Genomic DNA, 19,441 nt, shown 5'->3' with positions numbered 1-19,441 from the left:
ACAATCATGCGCTCCCTGGGGATGCATGTTGTGGGCCCTCAGCGCAGGCCATTTAGGCCGCAGCCTCAGCGCTTCTACCCCCCCCCCGCCTCGTCAGAGACAGGACTCGGCCCGGAGGCGAGGGCGAGGTGGTAGAAGAAGGTGGACCGGCCCTCAACCTGGCCAGAACCAGGGGCCACCTAGACCACCTTCAGGCCCCAGGCAGAACTTTTGAAGGTGCGGTCGAGGACGGCGCCCCAGTCATCCCCCAGGATCCAGCCCCCTCCTTTCGGGATCGCCTCTCCCACTTCCACCGTGCTTGGTCCCTTATAACTTCGGACCGTTGGGTCCTCCGCACGGTGGAGAGGGGATACGCTATCCAGTTTTCTTCAATTCCCCCCTCCTCCCCCCCTTCCCCGTCCCTCTTCAGGGACCCTTCTCACGAGCAACTTCTTATACAGGAAGTTTCTACGCTCCTCGCTATGGGGGCCATAGAGGAGGTTCCAGTGGAATTAAGGGGCAGGGGATTCTATTCCCGCTACTTCCTCATTCCCAAGTCCAAAGGAGGTCTGCGACCCATCTTGGACTTGCGCGGACTCAACAAATTCGTAGTAAAGTTGAAGTTCCGCATGGTCTCTCTGGGGGCCATTATCCCTTCCCTCGATGCTGGAGACTGGTTCGCCGCCCTCGACATGAAAGACGCATACTTTCACATTGCTATTTACCCGCCTCACAGACGCTTCCTGCGATTCGTGGTAAACAGGGTGCACTACCAATTTGCAGTCCTTCCCTTCGGCCTATCCTCGGCCCCACGGGTGTTCACGAAATGTATGGCTGTCGTGGCAGCGTACCTTCGTCGGCAAGGGATACAGGTGTTCCCGTACCTAGACGACTGGCTGGTACGCGGTCGCACCAAAGAACAAGTTCGCGATCACGTCCACATAATAGTGCACACATTCAACAAGTTGGGTATCCTACTCAACAAGGACAAATCCACTCTAGAACCTACCCAGAGAATAGAATTCATCGGTGCGGTTCTAGACTCCAGTCTAGACAATCGCGCACAAGCCATCCTGCCAGACAATCGCTTTTGCACCATCACGAGCCTCATTCAAGGACTCAAGGCCTTCCCAACTACCACGGTGAGGTCGTGCCTTACCCTGCTGGGTCACATGGCTTCCTGCACGTACGTAACCAGGCATGCCAGACTTCGGCTTCGCCCACTCCAGACCTGGGTGTCATCAATATACCGCCCACATCGGGACAGCCTGAATATGGTGGTCACAATCCCGAACTCGGTCCTGACCTCCCTCACATGGTGGCTAGATCACAATGTGGTTTGCGAAGGGATGCCGTTTCACGCCCCACAACCCTCTCTGCACCTGGTCACAGACGCTTCTTCTCTGGGTTGGGGCGCCCATCTCAACGAGCACCATACCCAGGGCCTGTGGACTGCATCCCAGCTAGCCCTGCACATCAATGTTCGGGAACTGATGGCGGTGCGCCTGGCGTGCCAGGCATTTCTCAACCTCCTACGTGGTCGCTGTGTGTTAGTTCTCATCGACAACACCACGGCCATGTTTTACATCAACAAGCAGGGAGGAGCACGTTCGTCAATTCTATGCCAGGAGGCCATTCGCCTGTAGGACTTCTGCATCGCCCACTCAATCCTTCTCACGGCATCGTTCCTCCCTGGAGTCCAGAACACTCTGGCGGACCGACTCAGCAGGTCCTTTCAAACACACGAGTGGTCTATCCGTCCGGACATCATACATTCCGTTTTCCAGAAGTGGGGGTTTCCCCAGATAGACCTGTTTGCATCTCGAGACAACAGGAAGTGCCACGTGTTCTGCTCCCTGCAAGGTCGAGCCCCGGGCTCCCTCTCGGATGCGTTTCTCCTTCCCTGGAAGGACCACCTGTTTTATGCCTTCCCTCCGTTTCCTCTGGTCCACAAGGTACTGCTCAAATTGCGCAGAGACCAGGCACAGGTGATTCTGATCGCCCCAGCGTGGCCGAGACAACATTGGTACACCACGCTGTTGGAACTCTCGGTTCGGACACCGATCCCGCTTCCATTATGCCCGGATCTCATCTCTCAGGACCACGGTCGCCTGCGTCACCCCGACCTGCAATCACTCCACCTCACGGCGTGGCTGCTCCATGGTTCACCCAGGCAGAGCAACAGTGCTCACACTCTGTCCAACAGATTCTGCTGAGCAGTAGGAAGCCCTCAACACGGACCACATACTTGGCCAAGTGGAAGCGATTCTCCTGTTGGTGCGAACAACGAGCCACGTCCCCGTTGCACGCACCTATTCCTCTCATTTTGGAATATCTCCTCTCCCTAAAACAGCAAGGGTTGGCGATATCTTCAATTAGAGTTCACCTGGCCGCTATATCGGCCTTTCATCCAGGGGAACTCGCGTCCTCGGTATTCTCTAACCCGATGGTCGTTAGATTCCTCAAGGGCTTAGACCGGATGTACCCACAACAACGTCAGCCCGTTCCGACGTGGGACCTCAACCTGGTTCTTTCCAAGCTCACAGGTCATCCATTCGAGCCACTGGCCACCTGTTCACTTCTGTACCTATCCTGGAAGACAGCCTTCCTCGTAGCCATCACCTCAGCAAGGCGCGTTTCTGAACTCAGGGCGCTTACATCCGAGCCCCCTTACACAGTTTTTCATAAGGATAAAGTGCAGCTCCGCCCACATCCTGCCTTTCTCCCTAAGGTGGTTTCTCCATTTCATATCAACCAGGATATATTTCTCCCGGTCTTTCACCCTAAACCACATGCTACTCGCCAGGATCAACGTTTGCATTCTCTGGACGTACGCAGGGCCCTGGCCTTCTATATTGACCGCACAAGGCACTTTAGAAAGACGACGCAACTCTTCGTTGCAGTGGCCGACCGAATGAAAGGCTCACCGGTCTCATCACAACGCCTATCCTCCTGGATTACGTCTTGCATCCGGACTTGCTACGACCTGGCAGGTGTCTCAGCACCACACCTCACCGCTCACTCCACGAGGGCCCAAGCTTCCTCGACGGCTTTCCTGGCGCAAGTTCCGATCCAGGACATTTGTAGAGCTGCGGTTTGGTAGTCAGTCCACACGTTTACAGAACACTATGCACTAGTGCAGCAGTCCAGGGACGATGCTGCCTTCGGATCAGCGGTTTTGCACACAGCAATGTCTCACTCCGACCCCACCACCTAAGTTGGGCTTGGGAGTCACCTAATGGAATGGATATGAGCAAGCACTCGAAGAAGAAAAGACGGTTACTCACCGTTGTAACTGTTGTTCTTCGAGATGTGTTGCTCATATCCATTCCAAACCCGCCCCCCGTCCCCACTGTCGGAGTAGCCGGCAAGAAGGAACTGAGGGGGCGCCGGGTCGGCTGGGGTATATATTCAGCGCCATGAAGGCGCCACTCTAGGGGGCTCCACAGCCGACCCGCCGGTGTTGCTAGGGTAAAAATCTTCCGACGATCGTGCACGCGGCGCGCACACACCTAATGGAATGCATATGAGCAACACATCTCGAAGAACAACAGTTACAACGGTGAGTAACCGTCTTTTTTTAATTTATAAGGGGGGGTCACACTCAGAGGCTAGCTATGTGAAAGGGGTCACCACTACAATAGTTTGAGAACCACACTCTTTTCTTCTTCTGGATAAACCTCTAATTTATATAATTCAGCCTTGCTTCAAATCAAGCAATAAAAGTTGCTGTTGGAACTGCAGTTTCTGCTTTGCAATGCCAGAGTTTATAATGAACTGTGCAGTCTTCACATTGCATGAATGCTGGGTTTTATATTTTAAAATATTTTTTACAATTCTGATTAAATTATTGGTACACGACAGTAGTAATTTTGTCACTACTTAGAGACACTGAAGCTGCGTGTGCATTCATATTTACATTCCCCTACATAAAAACAAATCTTGTCCTATCCTTTTTTTGACTATTGTGGGTACTCACAGATCCAAACCACATTTCTGAGGCTGAATGTAACTTGAATATCCCGAACATGTCCTGACTGTGACACCGACTCAATTGTTGCTTGACTCCTCTGCTTGTCTCTCTCACCATCAGAAGTTGGTCCAATGAACAATATCATTTCACCCACCTTGTCTCTCTAATATCCTGGGACCAACACAGCTACAACAACACGGCATATCCTCTGCTTGAGTAACTTACAGCTAAACTGGACAAAGCACTAGGGAATGGTTCTGCGTTAGCCGTTAGAAACTAATAAGATTACCTAATACTGTAGGGGGTAGTGTTTTGAAAGGCACCCTTGGAGCCCAACTCCCACAGACTAACGGGTGCCTTTGAAAATTTACTCAAGTCTTTTAAAATTCCCAATTCCTGGTGCAGCTGACAAGCAATTTTGTTGCAACTCTTTGAAATATGAACTACTCTAAGCTGTCTGGTTCTGGGTCTTAACTTTGGAAAGGAACATCTTCTGGAGTACAATTCACTTCCTTAATAATTAAGTCATGCATAATTAGACCTGGCAGAATTTGACTTTGTCAGTTTGATGGAGAATATAAAAAATGTTTGTTTTTTAAGCATTTTTCTGACTTTAATCTATAACTTTTCACAGCGGCAGGAAATTATGGGGTATTTCAGACAATAGGAAGGTCAGCGAAGAATAATCACTGTAGATGTTGAGATTCAGAAAGTTAAAGCTTTGTAACTGCTAAAACACAACTAGTCAACATCACTTGTCAAAATATACAAAGTAAATTTGAGCCTTGACTCAAATTCTAGCAAGTTCTCAAGCAGCATTTTTCTTTCTTTGCCTATATGTACATTTTGATTATTATAGATGGGAATCTTTGTGTTGATTTGTGTGTATATGGTGAAATTGACATTTACCAATAAAAATCTACTACTTCCAAGCCTATGCATAGTTAAATATGTTTGAATAGAGAACATGTTAGAAGTGACAAAGGTTAGAGCAAAGAATGATCCTTTCTTACACCAACATAGAACTTGTATTCTAAAAGAGCTTGGGTTGTGGATACAGAGACCACTTCTTCCTATCCTGTGAATTAGTGAGAATTATTTTAACACAAACTGCACTGCAGCAGTAATTGTTCCATCAGATCCTCCTTGAGCAGTGGGAACAGAACCTTCCTTTTTCTTTTGCAGAACCCTAAAACAAAAGCGCAGATTGAAATCCTGGTACGGAATGGGATGAACAAGGAGCTGCGGGATCGCCTCTGTTGCAGGCTGACCTTTGGGACTGCTGGACTTCATTCTGCCATGGGGGCAGGCTTTTGCTACATTAATGACCTTACAGTGATCCAGTCAACACAGGTAACTTGGGTAGCACTATACAGTCAGACTCCACTCCGCCTCCACTCCACCCCTTCCACGAGGCGAGGCCCCGCCCCTGCCCCACCTCTTCCCACCCCTTCCCTGCCCCCATTCCAACCCCTTCCCTGAAATCCCCACCCCAACTCTGCCCCCTCCCTGCCCCCAGGGGTGTGGAGAGGGCTCAGGGCAGGGAGTTGGGGTGTGGGGTGCAGGAGGGGTGAGGGGTGTGGCAGGGGATCAGAGTGAAGGGTGAGGCAGGGGGCTCAGGGCAGGTGGTTCGGCTGCAGGAGGGGTTCGGGTGGTGGGTCTCGGCCTGACGCGCACCGGGGACAGGGCAGGGTCCCTGCCTGCCTTCCTGCCCTGCCCTGCCCCCGCGTCGCTCCGGGAAGCGGATGGAACTTGGGGAAGGAGGGGCGCAGGGGTGTGTCTGACTGTTGCTTCGGGCACCGCCCCCAGCAGCTCCCATTGGCCGCGGTTCTCCATTCGTGGCCAATGGGAGCTGCTGGGGCGGTGCCCGAAGCAACAGCCACACACATCCCTGCGCCCCTCCTTCCCCAGGTTCCGTCCACTTCCCGGAGCGGCGTGGGGGCAAGGTGGGCAGGCAGGGAGCCTGCCCTGCCCCCAGTGCGCGTTGGGCCGGAGCCGCTCTAGGTAAACGCTGGGGGGGGGCCCGCGAGGAGCTCGCGGGCCGCAGAAAATAACCCCACGGGCCGCATGTTTGAGACCCCTGCTCTAATGAGTCTTACTGGTATTGCTGTGTTGGTTTGGGGTGTGATTTTTTTTTACTAACGTAGATATGCCAGTAAAGCGGTAGTGGAGACACAGTTATAACGGTGTTTATACTGGTATCGTTTATCCTGGTCAGGGAAATCCAATAAGCACTTTTATACTAATATAAATATGTCCACACTAGAGGTTTTTGACAGTATAGACCTGATCTACCCTTAAAATTTTTGCCAGTGTAGCTACGTTATCAAGCGTGGAAAAACTTACACCCCATAACTGACCTGATGGTGGTGGCAAAAGCACAAATGTAGATGCAGTTATACAAGCAAAACCATGCTTTTGCTGATATCGTTTATTTCATTTAGGGAACTGATATAAATTATACCAGCAAATGCACTCTTCCTGGTATAAACGGCACCTCCACTAAGATGGTTTGCTGGTATAGTTACACTGGCAGATCCTTTTCTAGCAGAGACAAGGCCGTAGCGTAGCCTTTATTAAACTGCTTCTCCTTTCATGTGCTGCTGTGTGAAAGATCCATGGAAAATAGCAGGTAGAGTGACCTGATTATACATGGAGTGTGGCTAACGGCAGTCCACATACTGAAATAATAGAGATCCCCCCGCACGCTAATCTCAATTCTAATAATCTTAGAGGTTACTTGTAAATCACTAGGCACTACATTTTTATGCCTCAGTCCTGGAAAGAGTTTTGCACGTGTGTACCATTACTCGTGTGTGTAATCTCATTGGATTACTCCTCTGACTAAAATTGTGCACCTGTGTAAATCTTTCAGGACGTGGGCCTTAATAATTCCTGGAAATTTTCTGCTACTGTAAAGCTCTATGATTCTCTAAAAACAATGGTCCCAGTACAGTAGTGTAGAATCCCAGCTCTCCTGTTGTGCAGTGCAAAGCAGGAAAATCAGGGATCTACTATGTATGACTGTGAACAGGCACATCGTGCTGTCCTTTGCCCTCATTCGCTACCAGAGCCAATCCTGCTAATAGGCAGGATTTGCCCAGTTAACAAGCAGATATTTACAAGAATTTCACTTCCTCATGAGGGACTGCACACCATGCCTGCATGTCTCTGCAATAACAATGAACTGAGTGCCCTGGGCTAGATTTGTATTATAATAGAGCCTGGGAACCCCAGTAACAAATACAGTGCAGACAGGCAGGTCTCTGCCCCCAAAGAACTTACAGTTGAAGTGTAAGATGAGATAACAGCTGGTGGGGGAGTACAAGGAAACATTGAGACCGTATTGGTGAACGTGATAAGCTATGGTCTCAGCGCCCTCGCTGCTGATAAGCACTACAGCATTGGTGCCTCATCAGCTGGGCAACTTATGTGGTAAGGTGGATAGGAGTCTTAGTGTGAAGGGGATATTTAACCATTGGAACAACTTGCCAAGGGCTGTAGCGGATTGTCCATCACTGGTAATTTTTCAATCAGGATTGGATGTTTTTCTGAAAGATCTGCTCTAGGCGTTATTTGGGGGAAGTTCTGTAGCTTGTGTTATACAGATCAGGCTAGATGATCACGATGGTCCCTTCTGGCCTTGGGATCTGACATTTAAGATGGCTTTGGGGGAGGGGTGGTGTGTGGTACATAGCACTGAACGAGGTGACATGTATGTTTTGCTTTTCAGGTGTCCATTGTGGAAGGCATATAACCTCTCATGGGCTGGCGCTGAACTGCTGCACAGGTCTTACGTGGTTTGATCACATTGTTCCTTGTGGACTCGAAGGGACGGGTGTCACCTCCCTGAGCGAAGAACTCCAGAGACATGTCACAGTTGACGAAATCACTGAGCCTTTTCTGGATGCTTTTGAAGAAGTGTTTCAGTGCTCCCTAACTTCCCATGAGGAATCTGTCGGATAAAGGGCTCTGAGTGCCTCACTTACCTGTGGAAATGTGAATATTTCTTTGGTGCTTTCATGGTGTTACTAGAAATCCAGCTTGCTTGTTCCATCTTCCTATCAGCAATTAAATCCGTGTAACAAACTGTACTTCTCGCATTTGAAACACATTTCTTGCTTTTGTAAAAATGAGCTGCTGTGTCTTTAAGTATACATGGGTCTTTAAAAAAAACAACGAGGAGTACTTGTGGCACCTTAGAGACTAACATTTATTTGGGAATGAGCTTTCATGGGCTAAAACCCACTTGATCAGATGCATGGAGTGGAAAATACAGTAGGCAGAATATATACACAGAACATGAAAGGATGGGAGTTGCCTTACCAAGTGGGGGGTCAGTTCCAACAAGCCAATTCAATTAAAGTGGAAGTGGGCTATTCTCAACAGTAGGATACCAAGGGAGGAAAAATCACTTTTGTAGTGGTAACGAGGCCAATGTAATCAGGGTGGCCCTTTTCAAACAGTTGACAAGAAGGTGTGAGTAACAGTAGGGGGAAATTAGTTTTTGTAGTGACCCATCCACTCCCAGTCTTTATTCAGGCCTAATTTGATGGTGTCCAGTTTGCAAATTAATTCCAGTTCTGCAGTTTTTCATTGGAGTCTGTTTTTGAAGTTTTTTTGTTGAAGAATTGCCACTTTTACATCTGTTATTGAGTGTCCAGGGAGATTGAAGTGCTCTCCAACTGGTTTTTGAATGTTCTAATTCTTGGCATCTGATTTGTGTCCATTTATTCTTTTGTGTAGAGACTCTACGGTTTGGCCAATGTACATGGCAGAGGGGCATTGCTGGCACATGATGGCATATATCACCTCGGTTGATGTGCAGGTGAACGAGGCCCTGATAGTGTGGCTGATGTGGTTAGGTCCTATGATGGTGTCCCTTGAATAGCTATGTGGACAAAGTTGGCAACAGGGTTTGTTGCAGGGATAGGTTCCTGGGTTCGTGTTTTTTGTTGTGTGGTGTGTAGTTGCTGGTGAGTATTTGCTTCAGGTTGGGGGGGCTGTCTGTAAGCGAGGACTGGACTGTCTCCCAAGGTCTGTGAGAGTGAGGGATCATCCTTCAGGATAGGTTGCAGATCCTTGTTGATGCGCTGGAGAGGTTTTAGTTGGGGGCTGAAGGTGACGGCTAGTGGCGTTCTGTTACTTTCTTTGTTGGGCCTGTCCTGTAGTAGGTGACTTCTGGGTACCCTTCTGGCTCTGTCAATCTGTTTCTTCACTTCAGCAGGTAGGTATTGTAGTTTTAAGAATGCTTGATAGAGTTTCTGTAGGTGTTTGTCTCTGTCTGAGGGATTGGCGGAAACGCGGTTGTATCTTAGAGCTTGGCTGTAGACAACGGATCATGTGATGTGGTCTGGATGAAAGCTGGAGGCATGTAGGTAAGTATAGCGGTCAGTAGGTTTGTGGTATTGGGTGGTGTTTATGTGACCATCGCTTATTTGCACTGTAGTGTCCAGGAAGTGGATCTCTTGTGTGGACTGGTCCAGGCTGAGGATGATGTGGCGGAAATTGTTGAAATCCTGGTGGAATTCCTCAAGGGCTTCTTTTCCATGGGTCCAGATGATGAAGATGTCATCCATGTAGCGCAAGTAGAGTAGGAGCGTTAGGGGACGAGAGCTGAGGAAGCGTTGTTCTAAGTCAGCCATAAAAATGTTGGCATACCACTTTAATTGAATTGTCTCGTTAGCACTGACCCCCCCACTTGGTAAGGCAACTCCCGTCTTTTCATGTACTGTGTATATATACTTGCCTAATGTATTTTCCACTCCATGCATCTGATGAAGTGGGTTTTAGACCACGAAAGCTTATGCCCAAATAAATTTAGTCTCTAAGGTGCCACAAGGACTCCTCGTTGTTTTTGCTGATACAGACTAACACGGCTACCACTCTGAAATGTGTCTTTAAGTATACATTGCCTTCTGACACTGATCTTGGCCACCTCGATCTCTTTGTCTTAATGATCAAATGACATACAAAACAGGGCAAAAAACCCAAAAGGGGTTTAATTTTCCTTTACACTAAACCCCCTTTACACCATTTTGGTGGTGGTACAATGCTTTGAAGTGGGTGCAGGTGTAATTTACTCACACTTAGTCCCCAATATACTGCCAGAGCAGTGTGAAGGGGTCATAGCATAAATGGGGATAAAGCCCAGGAATTTCATTGACAAACTAGATGCTGTGTCTGAGCTGAGCTTCCCCGGAGAAGTAAGTTTGAAATTAAAACAGGAAGGGCCGTGTGATTCATGTCTAGTTTGTGATTCATGCTATAACAGCCAGATCCATTTCTGCAGTACTCCTGCCTAGGCGGTTATTTCTCACTATGTATTTGTGCAACTGATTATTCCTTCCTAAGTGTAGTACTTTGCATTTGTCCTTCCTGAATTTTACTGCATTTATTTCAGACCATTTTACTAGTTTGTCAAGATAATTTTGAATTCTAATCCTGTCTTCTAAAGTGCTTGCAACTCCTCCCAGCTTGGTATCATCTGTAGACTTATAAGTGTCTTCTCCATGCCATTATACAAATCATTTATGAAGATATTGAGTAGACCTGGACAGATTCCTGTGGGACCCCACTTAATATCCCCTTCCAGCTTGACTGTGAAGCATTGATAATGGCTCTTTGAGTAGGCTTTTCCAACCAGTTATGCACCCACCTTATAGTAGGTTCATCTAAGCGATAGTTCCCTAGTTTGTTTATGAGCAGGTCATGTGAGATGGTATCAAAAGCCTTGGGCTAAAGGCGAGTTATATTACAAGGCTTATTATCCTGTCAAAGAAGGATATTAAGTTGGTTTAACATGATTTGTTCATTGGCTAATCCATGTTGACTGTTACGTATCACCTATCTTCTAGGTGCTTACAAATTGATTTTTTGATTATTTACTCCATTATCTTTCCAGGTAACAAAATTAAGCTGATTGGTCTGACTGGTCAGACCAATTCTTTAGTTTGTCAGGGTCATTTTGAATTCTAATCCTGTCCTCCAAAGTGCTTCTGTCCCTCTCAGCTTGGTGTCATTCTCAGATTTTATAAGCACGCTTTCCAGTCCATTATCCAAGTCAGTAATGAAAATATTGACTAATACTGGACCCAGGAGTGACCCCTGTAGGATCCCATTAGATATGGTCTGGTTTCACAGTGAACACTTAAGAACTACTCTCTGAGTTGAGTCTTTCAATCAGCTGTGCACCCATGTTATATTATTTCATCTACACCACATTTCCCTAGTTTGCTTATGAGAATGTCACAAGGGACTGTCTCAGAAGCCTTACTAAAATAACCATATATCACGGCTACTGCTTCCTTCCTATCTGCTAGGCTTGTAACCCTGTCAAAGAAGGAAATTAGGTTGGTTGGCATGATTTGTTCTTGAAAAATCCATGCTGGCTATTCCTTAGAACCCTATGATTAAAAAAAAAAAAAAATTAAATGAATGGAGATATCCTATCCCTTAGAACTGGAAGGGATCTTGAAAGGTCATTGAGCCCAGCCCCCTGCCTTCACTAGCAGGACCAAGAACTGATTTTGCCCCAGATTCTTAAGTGGCCCCCTCAAGGATTGAACTCACAACCCTAGGTTTAGCAGGCCAATGCTCAAACCACTGAGCTATTCCTCTCCCCCAAATGATCATTTAGGTGCTTACAAATTGGCCGTTTAATATTGATGGTTCGAGTATCTTTCCAGGTATTGAAATTAGGCTGACTGGTCTATAGTTCCCCAGGTTGTCTTCTTCCCCAAGAAGAAGGATACCAGGAGCGTGTAATGGAATTGAACCAAATAGTTATTTATTAATAACCTCATTAAACTATTTCTTTTAGTGAATTCCCTTCTGGCATTTACAATGCCTGGGTCCTCATCTTGCAATAACCTCTGCTCAGGTGGACCGCAGTGCAGAACTCCCATGACTCTACTGGGTCTCCATACAATCACACTGCTCTGTCCATGTAGTGGACCCTTGGAGGATGAGGACCTTAGATCTCTCCCGGCCCGGAAGACTTGGACAACTGGGAAAGTGACAAGATTATCAAAATCGTGAAATCAAAAACTGGGAGGAAGTGTTGTCTAGTGGACTCGGCACAGGACTGCGACTCAGGAGATGTGTGTTTGGGTCAGCCACATACTTTTTGTGCTTACTTGGCAGAGATTTCCAAAGGCACAGAGGACAGTTAGGCACCGAATGCCCATTGAAAGTCACTGGGAGTTGGGTACGTACCTGATTCAGGCCTTTGCAAATATCCCCCCTTTGCCTCTCCATTCTGAGTTCCCCATCTGTGCAATGAGGATAATACTTTCCTACCTCACAGGGGTGTTGTGAGGATAAAATCTATTGATGACTGTGAGGTGCTCAGGTAGAGCCTTGCATGGATACAAAATTTGTATCCACATCCAATCCACAATCCGCAAACATGGTATGCAGATATCGGCAGATTTGCAGGGCTCTACCCTCGGGTACTACGGTGATAAGGGCCGCCTAAGTGCCTAGATAGGTATCGGCTGCCATACAAATGAAACCTGGTTAACGAAGTGGGGGAGTGATTGTTATTCAGACTGTTTAACTCAACCTGACACATAGCTGGAAGGAAAGATCTTGATTCAACACCCACGTAAATCGATTAGTGGCTGCAAGAGCTGACACCCCAGTTCTTATGGCCCTGCAAGGGCATGTGCAAGCCATGATTTGATATTCCTAAAGTAACAAGAAAAAAGCAGCCCCTCATCCCCCAACTGCATTTAAAAAAAAACAGATTAATAGATTCTAGGACTGGAAGGGACCTCGAGAGGTCATCGAGTCCAGTCCCCTGCCCGCATGGCAGGACCAAATACTGTCTAGACCATCTCTGATAGACATTTTTCTAACCTACTCTTAAATATCTCCAGAGATGGAGATTCCACAACCTCCCTAGGCAATTTATTCCAGTGTTTAACCACCCTGACTGTTAGGAAAAAGTTCCTAATGTCTAACCTAGGCCTCCCTTGCTGCAGTTTAAGCCCATTGCTTCTTGTTCTATCCTTAGAGGCTAAGGTGAACAAGTTTTCTCCCTCCTCCTTATGACACCCTTTTAGATACCTGAAAACTGCTATCATGTCCCCTCCCAGTCTTCTCTTTTCCAAACTAAACAAACCCAATTCTTTCAGCCTTCCTTCATAGGTCATGTTCTCAAGACTTTAATCATTTAACTTTAACTTTAATCATTCTTGTTGCTCTTCTCTGGACCCTTTCCAATTTCTCCACATCTTTCTTGAAATGCGGTGCCCAGAACTGGACACAGTACTCCAGCTGAGGCCTAACCAGAGCAGAGTAGAGCGGAAGAATGACTTCTCATGTCTTGCTCACAACACACCTGTTAATACATCCCAGAATCATGGGTTTGCTTTTTTTGCAACAGCATCACACTGTTGACTCATATTTAGCTTGTGGTCCACTATAACCCCTAGATCCCTTTCTGCTGTACTCCTTCCTAGGCAGTCTCTTCCCATTCTGTATGTGTGAAACTGATTTTTTTTTTCCCTAAGTGGAGCACTTTGCATTTGTCTTTGTTAAACTTCATCCTGTTTAACTCAGCCCATTTCTCCAATTTGTCCAGATCATTTTGAATTATGACCCTGTCCTCCAAAGCAGTTGCAATCCCTCCCAGTTTGGTATCAACCGCAAACTTAATAAGCGTACTTTCTATGCCAATATCTAAGTCGTTAATGAAGATATTGAACAGAGCTGGTCCCAAACCAGACCCCTGCGGAACTCCATTCGTTATGCCTTTCAAGCAGGATTGGGAACCATTAACAACAACTCTCTGAGTACGGTTATCCAGCCAGTTATGCACCCACCTTATAGTAGCCCCATCTAAATTGTATTTGCCTAGTTTATCGATAAGAATATCATGCGAGACCGTATCAAATGCCTTACTAAAGTCTAGGTATACCACATCCACAGCTTCTCCCTTATCCACAAGACTCATTATCCTATCGAAGAAAGCTATCAGATTGGTTTGACATGATTTGTTCTTTACAAATCCATGCTGGCTGTTCCCTATCACCTTACCACCTTCCAAGTGTTTGGAGATGTTTTCCTTAATTACTTGCTCTATTATGGTCCCTGGCACAGAAGTTAAACTAACTGGTCTGTAGTTTCCTGGGTTGTTTTTATTTCCCTTTTTATAGATGGGCACGATATTTGCCCTTTTCCAGTCTTCTGGAATTTCTCCCGTCTCCCATAATTTTCCAAAGATAATAGCTAGAGGCTCAGATACCTCCTCTATTAGCTCCTTGAGTATTCTAGGATGCATTTCATCAGGCCCTGGTGACTTGCAAACATCTAACTTTTCTAAGTGATTTTTAACTTGTTCTTTTTTTATGTTATCTGCTAAACCTAGGCATTCCTTCAGACTTCTCGGTGGAGACCGAAACAAAGAAGTCATTAAGCATCTCTGCCATTTCCAAGTTTCCTCTTAGTGTTTCTCCCTCTTCACTAAGCAGTGGGCCTACCCTGTCTTTGGTCTTCCTCTTGCTTCTAATGTATTGATAAAAAGTCTTTTTGTTTCCCTTTATCCTGTAGCTAGTTTGAGCTCATTTTGTGCCTTTGCCTTTCTAATCTTGCCCCTGCATTCCTGTGTTGTTTGCCTATATTCATCTTTTGTAATCTGTCCTAGTTTCCATTTTTTATATGACTCCTTTTTATTTTGTAGATCATGCAAGATCTCGTGGTTAAGCCAAGGTGGTCTTTTGCCACATTTTCTATTTTTCCTAACCAGCGGAATAGCTTGCTTTTGGGCCCTTAATAGTGTCCCTTTGAAAAACTGCCAACTCTCCTCAGTTGTTTTTCCCCTCAGTCTTGATTCCCATGGGACCTTACCTATCAGCTCTCTGAGCTTCCCAAAATCTGCCTTCCTGAAATCCATTGTCTCTATTTTGCTGTTCTCCCTTCTACCCTTCCTTAGAAATTGCAAACTCTATGATTTCATGATCACTTTCACCCAAGCTGCCTTCTACTTGACTTGAGCAAAGCTTTTGATACGGTTTCCCACAGTATTCTTCCCAGCAACTTAAAGAAGTATGGACTGGATGAATGGACTATAAGGTGGATAGAAAGCTGGCTACATTGTCGGGCTCAATGGGTGGTGATGAACGGCTCGAAGTCTAGTTGGCAGCCGGTATCAAGCGGCGTGCCCCAGGGGTCAGTCTTGGGGCCGGTTTTGTTCAACATCTTCATTAATGATCTGGATGATGGGATGGATTGTGCCCCAGCAAATTCACGGATGACACTAAGCTGGGGGGAGGTAGATATGCTGGAGGCTTGGGATAGGGTCCAGAGTGACCTAGACAGACTGGAGGATTGAGTCATAAGAATTCTGATGAGGTTCAGCAAGGACAAGTGCAGAGTCCTGCACTTAGGATGGAAGAATCCCATGCACCACTATAGGCTGGGAACTGACTGGCTAAGCAGCAGTTCTGCAGAAAAGGAACTGGGGATTACAGTGAATGAGAAGCTGGATATGAGTCAGTAGTGTGCCCTTATTGCCAAGAAGACTAATGGCATATTGGGCTGCATTAGTAGAAGCATTGCTAGCAGATGGAGGGAAGTGATTATTCCCCTCAATTCGACATTGGTGAGGCCTCATTTGGAGTACTGTGTCCAGTTTTGGGCCCCACACTACAAGAAGGATGTGGAAAAATTTGAAAGAGTCCAGTGGAGGGCAACAAAAATGATTAGGGGGCTGGGGCACATGACTTAAACTAATAAGATTACAGCAGGGTTTGCAAAAATGAAGGTTGCAGCAAGCCCTTACAAAATGGAGTAAGCATTTTAAAATGGGGTTTGAATTACAATATGGCAAACAGTGAACAGAAGTTACACTGTAGGCAAGTGTAATAAATGGTGAACAGAAATTACAATACTGAAGCAGTGCAAGTCTCAGTGATTTAAGCAGGAATTGGATTGATAGTGAAACTTACAAAGGCAGCTGACTGAACAGCTATGGCTCTTAACAAGCATTTTAACTGTTAATTAGCCAGTTATTGGGGTAACCGGTTTTATGAATGAATATTGTTTCATTCATAAAACTTTACCAGGGTTGTGCCTATATGGCACTGTCTAGTCTGTGGGGTTCTTCTTTACGTAATGTATTGGAGGAGCCGCATACAGAACATATACACCTTGAGTGCCATACCAGAGGCTTCACCTGTCGCGTCCTTACCCTGCCCAGTTAAGCCATTCCTTGCCACTCAGATGCTCTTTTCTGCAGGCAGCTTCACTGGACCAGGCGCATTCTGCGGCTGCGCCCTTAGCAGTCCTGCCCCGAATCCCAGGTGAAAGGTGTTAGTCTGTACAAAGGAACGTCAGCGACCTAATCACAGCCTGGGATCTAAATGCTCCTAATCCCTCCAGCAGCAGCTGACATTTATGATGGGCAAGAGTGGAATTCCAGCCCCATGGCGCTGGACACCCCCATGTGCTCTGGGACGTGCTGACTGCCATGCTGTGAATCCCAGAAGTGGGTCCCAGAGGTGGGACTGTTAGAGAGCAATTGCAGCCCCAGTCCATCTGTGTTTCTGATTGTTTCAGGAAGTCCTCAGATATGAGGGGGTGGTACTTCCTGGCCAGCCAGTCAAAAGTGTTAGTGTCACCGTGAGATAAACCTCTCTCCCAGACCACACCCTCTGATCCACCGCTTCCACTCCAGATCCAAAAAACCCAGATATCAGGTCTTGTCAAATGGCACCTGGACACACAAGCCGGAACTCGGACTGGCCGGGTGGCAACCCTAATCCTCCATGAATTTATCTAGTTCTTTTTTGAACCCTGTTATAGTTTTGGCCTTCACAACATCCTCTGGCAAGGAGTTCCACAGGTTGACTGTGCGCTTGTGAAGAGACTGTGCACAGCTTGAAGCGTGATCCCATTGATAGATTGTCAGCTCTTCATGGCAGGGATTGTCTTTTGTGTTGTGTTTGTGCAGCACCTGGCACAATGGGGCCTAGTCCATGACTGGGTCCCCTAAATCGTATGGTAATATAAATAACAAACACAGATACAGCACCTGGCACAATGGACTGGGGCCGTTAGGTCCTACTGAAATCCAAATAAATAATAATAATAACAGATTTGAATTGCACTGGGCATAGGGCCAGAAACCTAGGCCCTAGGGAACCAGTGGTGTCAAGAACCTAGCTCTGGGTCTATTATTGTCTGTGGCCTTAGCTGCTCTTGTCAACACAAAGCTGAACCGGGGGTGTTTTGGTGGCACTCCCTCTGGAGCTGCCTGTATTGTTAACAGTTTGCAGGTGAAATACAGTCCAGAGCCGAACTTGCCGTGACCTACAGTCTGGTAGGTTTGTTTCCTGCCACGGCTCCGTGTTTGATGTGGCTCTCGGGAGGTCAGTGAGAACGTTTGCATTCCCATGAGTCACCCTTTGGCTCAAGCAATGCAGAACAGGTGTGTTTTCCCCACAGAGAAGTAAGCAGAGGTGTGGATCATTTATCCTGTTACCTCTGCATGGGGCAGAGAAAATTAAAGCTCTCCAAGTGTTTCAGGCTTTTATCTACACGTGAACAGGAGGAGGAACAGGAGCAGGCCGTGATGTCAGAGAATGCCAATGTGTAGGAGCATCTGCGGGCACCTGAGGATTTGTTTTTGCAAGACCTTTTAACTCATGATTGTTTACCTCCTCATCAAATGTCTCACATTTGGTCTGATTTCCCCCTGGCCAGCTATGAATCTTCCAGCCTGCACTGCTTGGAATGCAGGAGCTGGAGGTCTCTTGTGTCAATACTGAGCCAGTGGGGCTAGGGGGAGCTCTGCTGCTGGACCACCTGCGGGAGGAGCAGTAAAACTGAGATCCCAATCAGGGGTCGTTGCTGAAGATCCCACACCACTTTTTGCCAGAATTGGGGGGTTACCCCCACTCTCCTGGCTAAATTTCTAGGTAGGAGATGAATCAAGGGTGGGCAAAGCAGAAGATGAGGTAGAGAACAAGGGAGGGAGGAAACAGGTGGGACCAGAGAACGAGGAACAAAGATGGAGGGAGAGAGACACGCAGGGAAGAGGAACAGATAGAATGACCCACAGGGCAGGGGAAAGGGTGATTTGTGATGAAGACAGAATGATAAAATGGAGCAAGAAAACAGAGAAGCGGCAGAGCTGGGGGATCATAGAATCATAGAATATCAGAGTTGGAAGGGACCTCAAGAGGTCATCTAGTCCAACCTCCTGCTCATGTCCGCTTGTAGGTGTTCCTTCTTGAGAGAAGGCGGCTTGTGCTGCAGGTAGGGTTGCCAAGCCTCCAGGATTGGCTTGGTGTCTCCATGAATTCAAGATTAATCTTTAATTAAGGATTATGTCATGTTATGAACCCTTCAGGAATACGTCCAACCTAAATTGGCAACCCACGAGGAGGAAGTACCTTTCCCCCTGCCAAGGGTTAGACACAGAGGCAGTAGGGCAAACACCCCATGTTCAAAAATCATGTCATGTCCCCCCAAATCATGAGGTTAATAAATCAATAAATGATTTGCTCTCTGGTTTTTGAGCCTTTGGAGTTCACATTTTCAAGTATTTACCCACAGCCATAAAATCTAGAGCGACTCACTTGAAAGAAAGGAAGAAGAAAGCTGAGATTCTCCTTCAAAATGCCCGGCTGAGTTTTTGAAAGGAAAGGCTGAACTTGCTCCACTGTGAGCCAACAGGCACCACTTGGAACTCCAGCCATTGATCAGACTACAGCAGGCCCCCGGCTTTGCCCCCTGCCCCCGAAAGTCAGCGTTAGGGCTGCTGACTTTCTAATCACACAAAACCGAACACCTCTGCCCTAACCCTTCTCGAAGGCCCCTTCCATTGCCTCCCCATCACCGAGGCCCTGCCCCGCCCTGTCTCCGAGGCCCCACCCCCACTCACTCCATTCCCCCCGGCCTCTGTCGCTCGCTCTCCCCCACCCTCACTCCACTCCCTCATTTTTACCAGGCTGGGGCAGGTGGTTGGGGTGTGGGAGGGGGTGAGGGCTTCGGCTGAGGGTTCTGGGGTGGGGCCAGGGATGAGAGGTTCGGAGTGTGGGAGGGGTCTGGGCTGAGGCAGGGGGTTGGGGTGTGGGAGGGGACATGGGCTTTGGGGTGGGGGCGCAGGTTCTGGACTGGGGCCAGAAATGAGGGGTTCAGGGTGTGGGAGGTGGATCCAGGCTGGGGCAGGAGGTTGGGGTGTGAGGGTGAGGGCTCCAGCTGGGGGTGTGGGCTCCGGGCTGGTGACGAGGAGTCTGGAGTGCAGGAGGGGGGTCCAACTTGCGGCAGGGGGGTGCGGCGTGTGTTTCAGGAAAGAGTTTGGGTGCGGGATGGGGTTCAGGGCTGGGGATTGGGGTGCGGGAGGAGGTTAGGGCTCCAGCTGGGGGTGTGGGCTCTGGGGTGGGGCTGGGGATGACGGGTGGGGGAAGGGGTTCAGTGCTGGGGCAGGCAGTTGGAATGTGGGGGGGGAGGTGAGGGCTCCGGCTAGGGGTGCGGGCT

This window comes from Chrysemys picta, chromosome 13 (assembly GCF_011386835.1).
Source record: "Chrysemys picta bellii isolate R12L10 chromosome 13, ASM1138683v2, whole genome shotgun sequence".
Taxonomy (NCBI): Eukaryota; Metazoa; Chordata; order Testudines; family Emydidae; genus Chrysemys; species Chrysemys picta.
The sequence above is the reverse complement of the archived record's forward strand: the minus strand, read 5'-3'. Positions refer to the sequence as shown.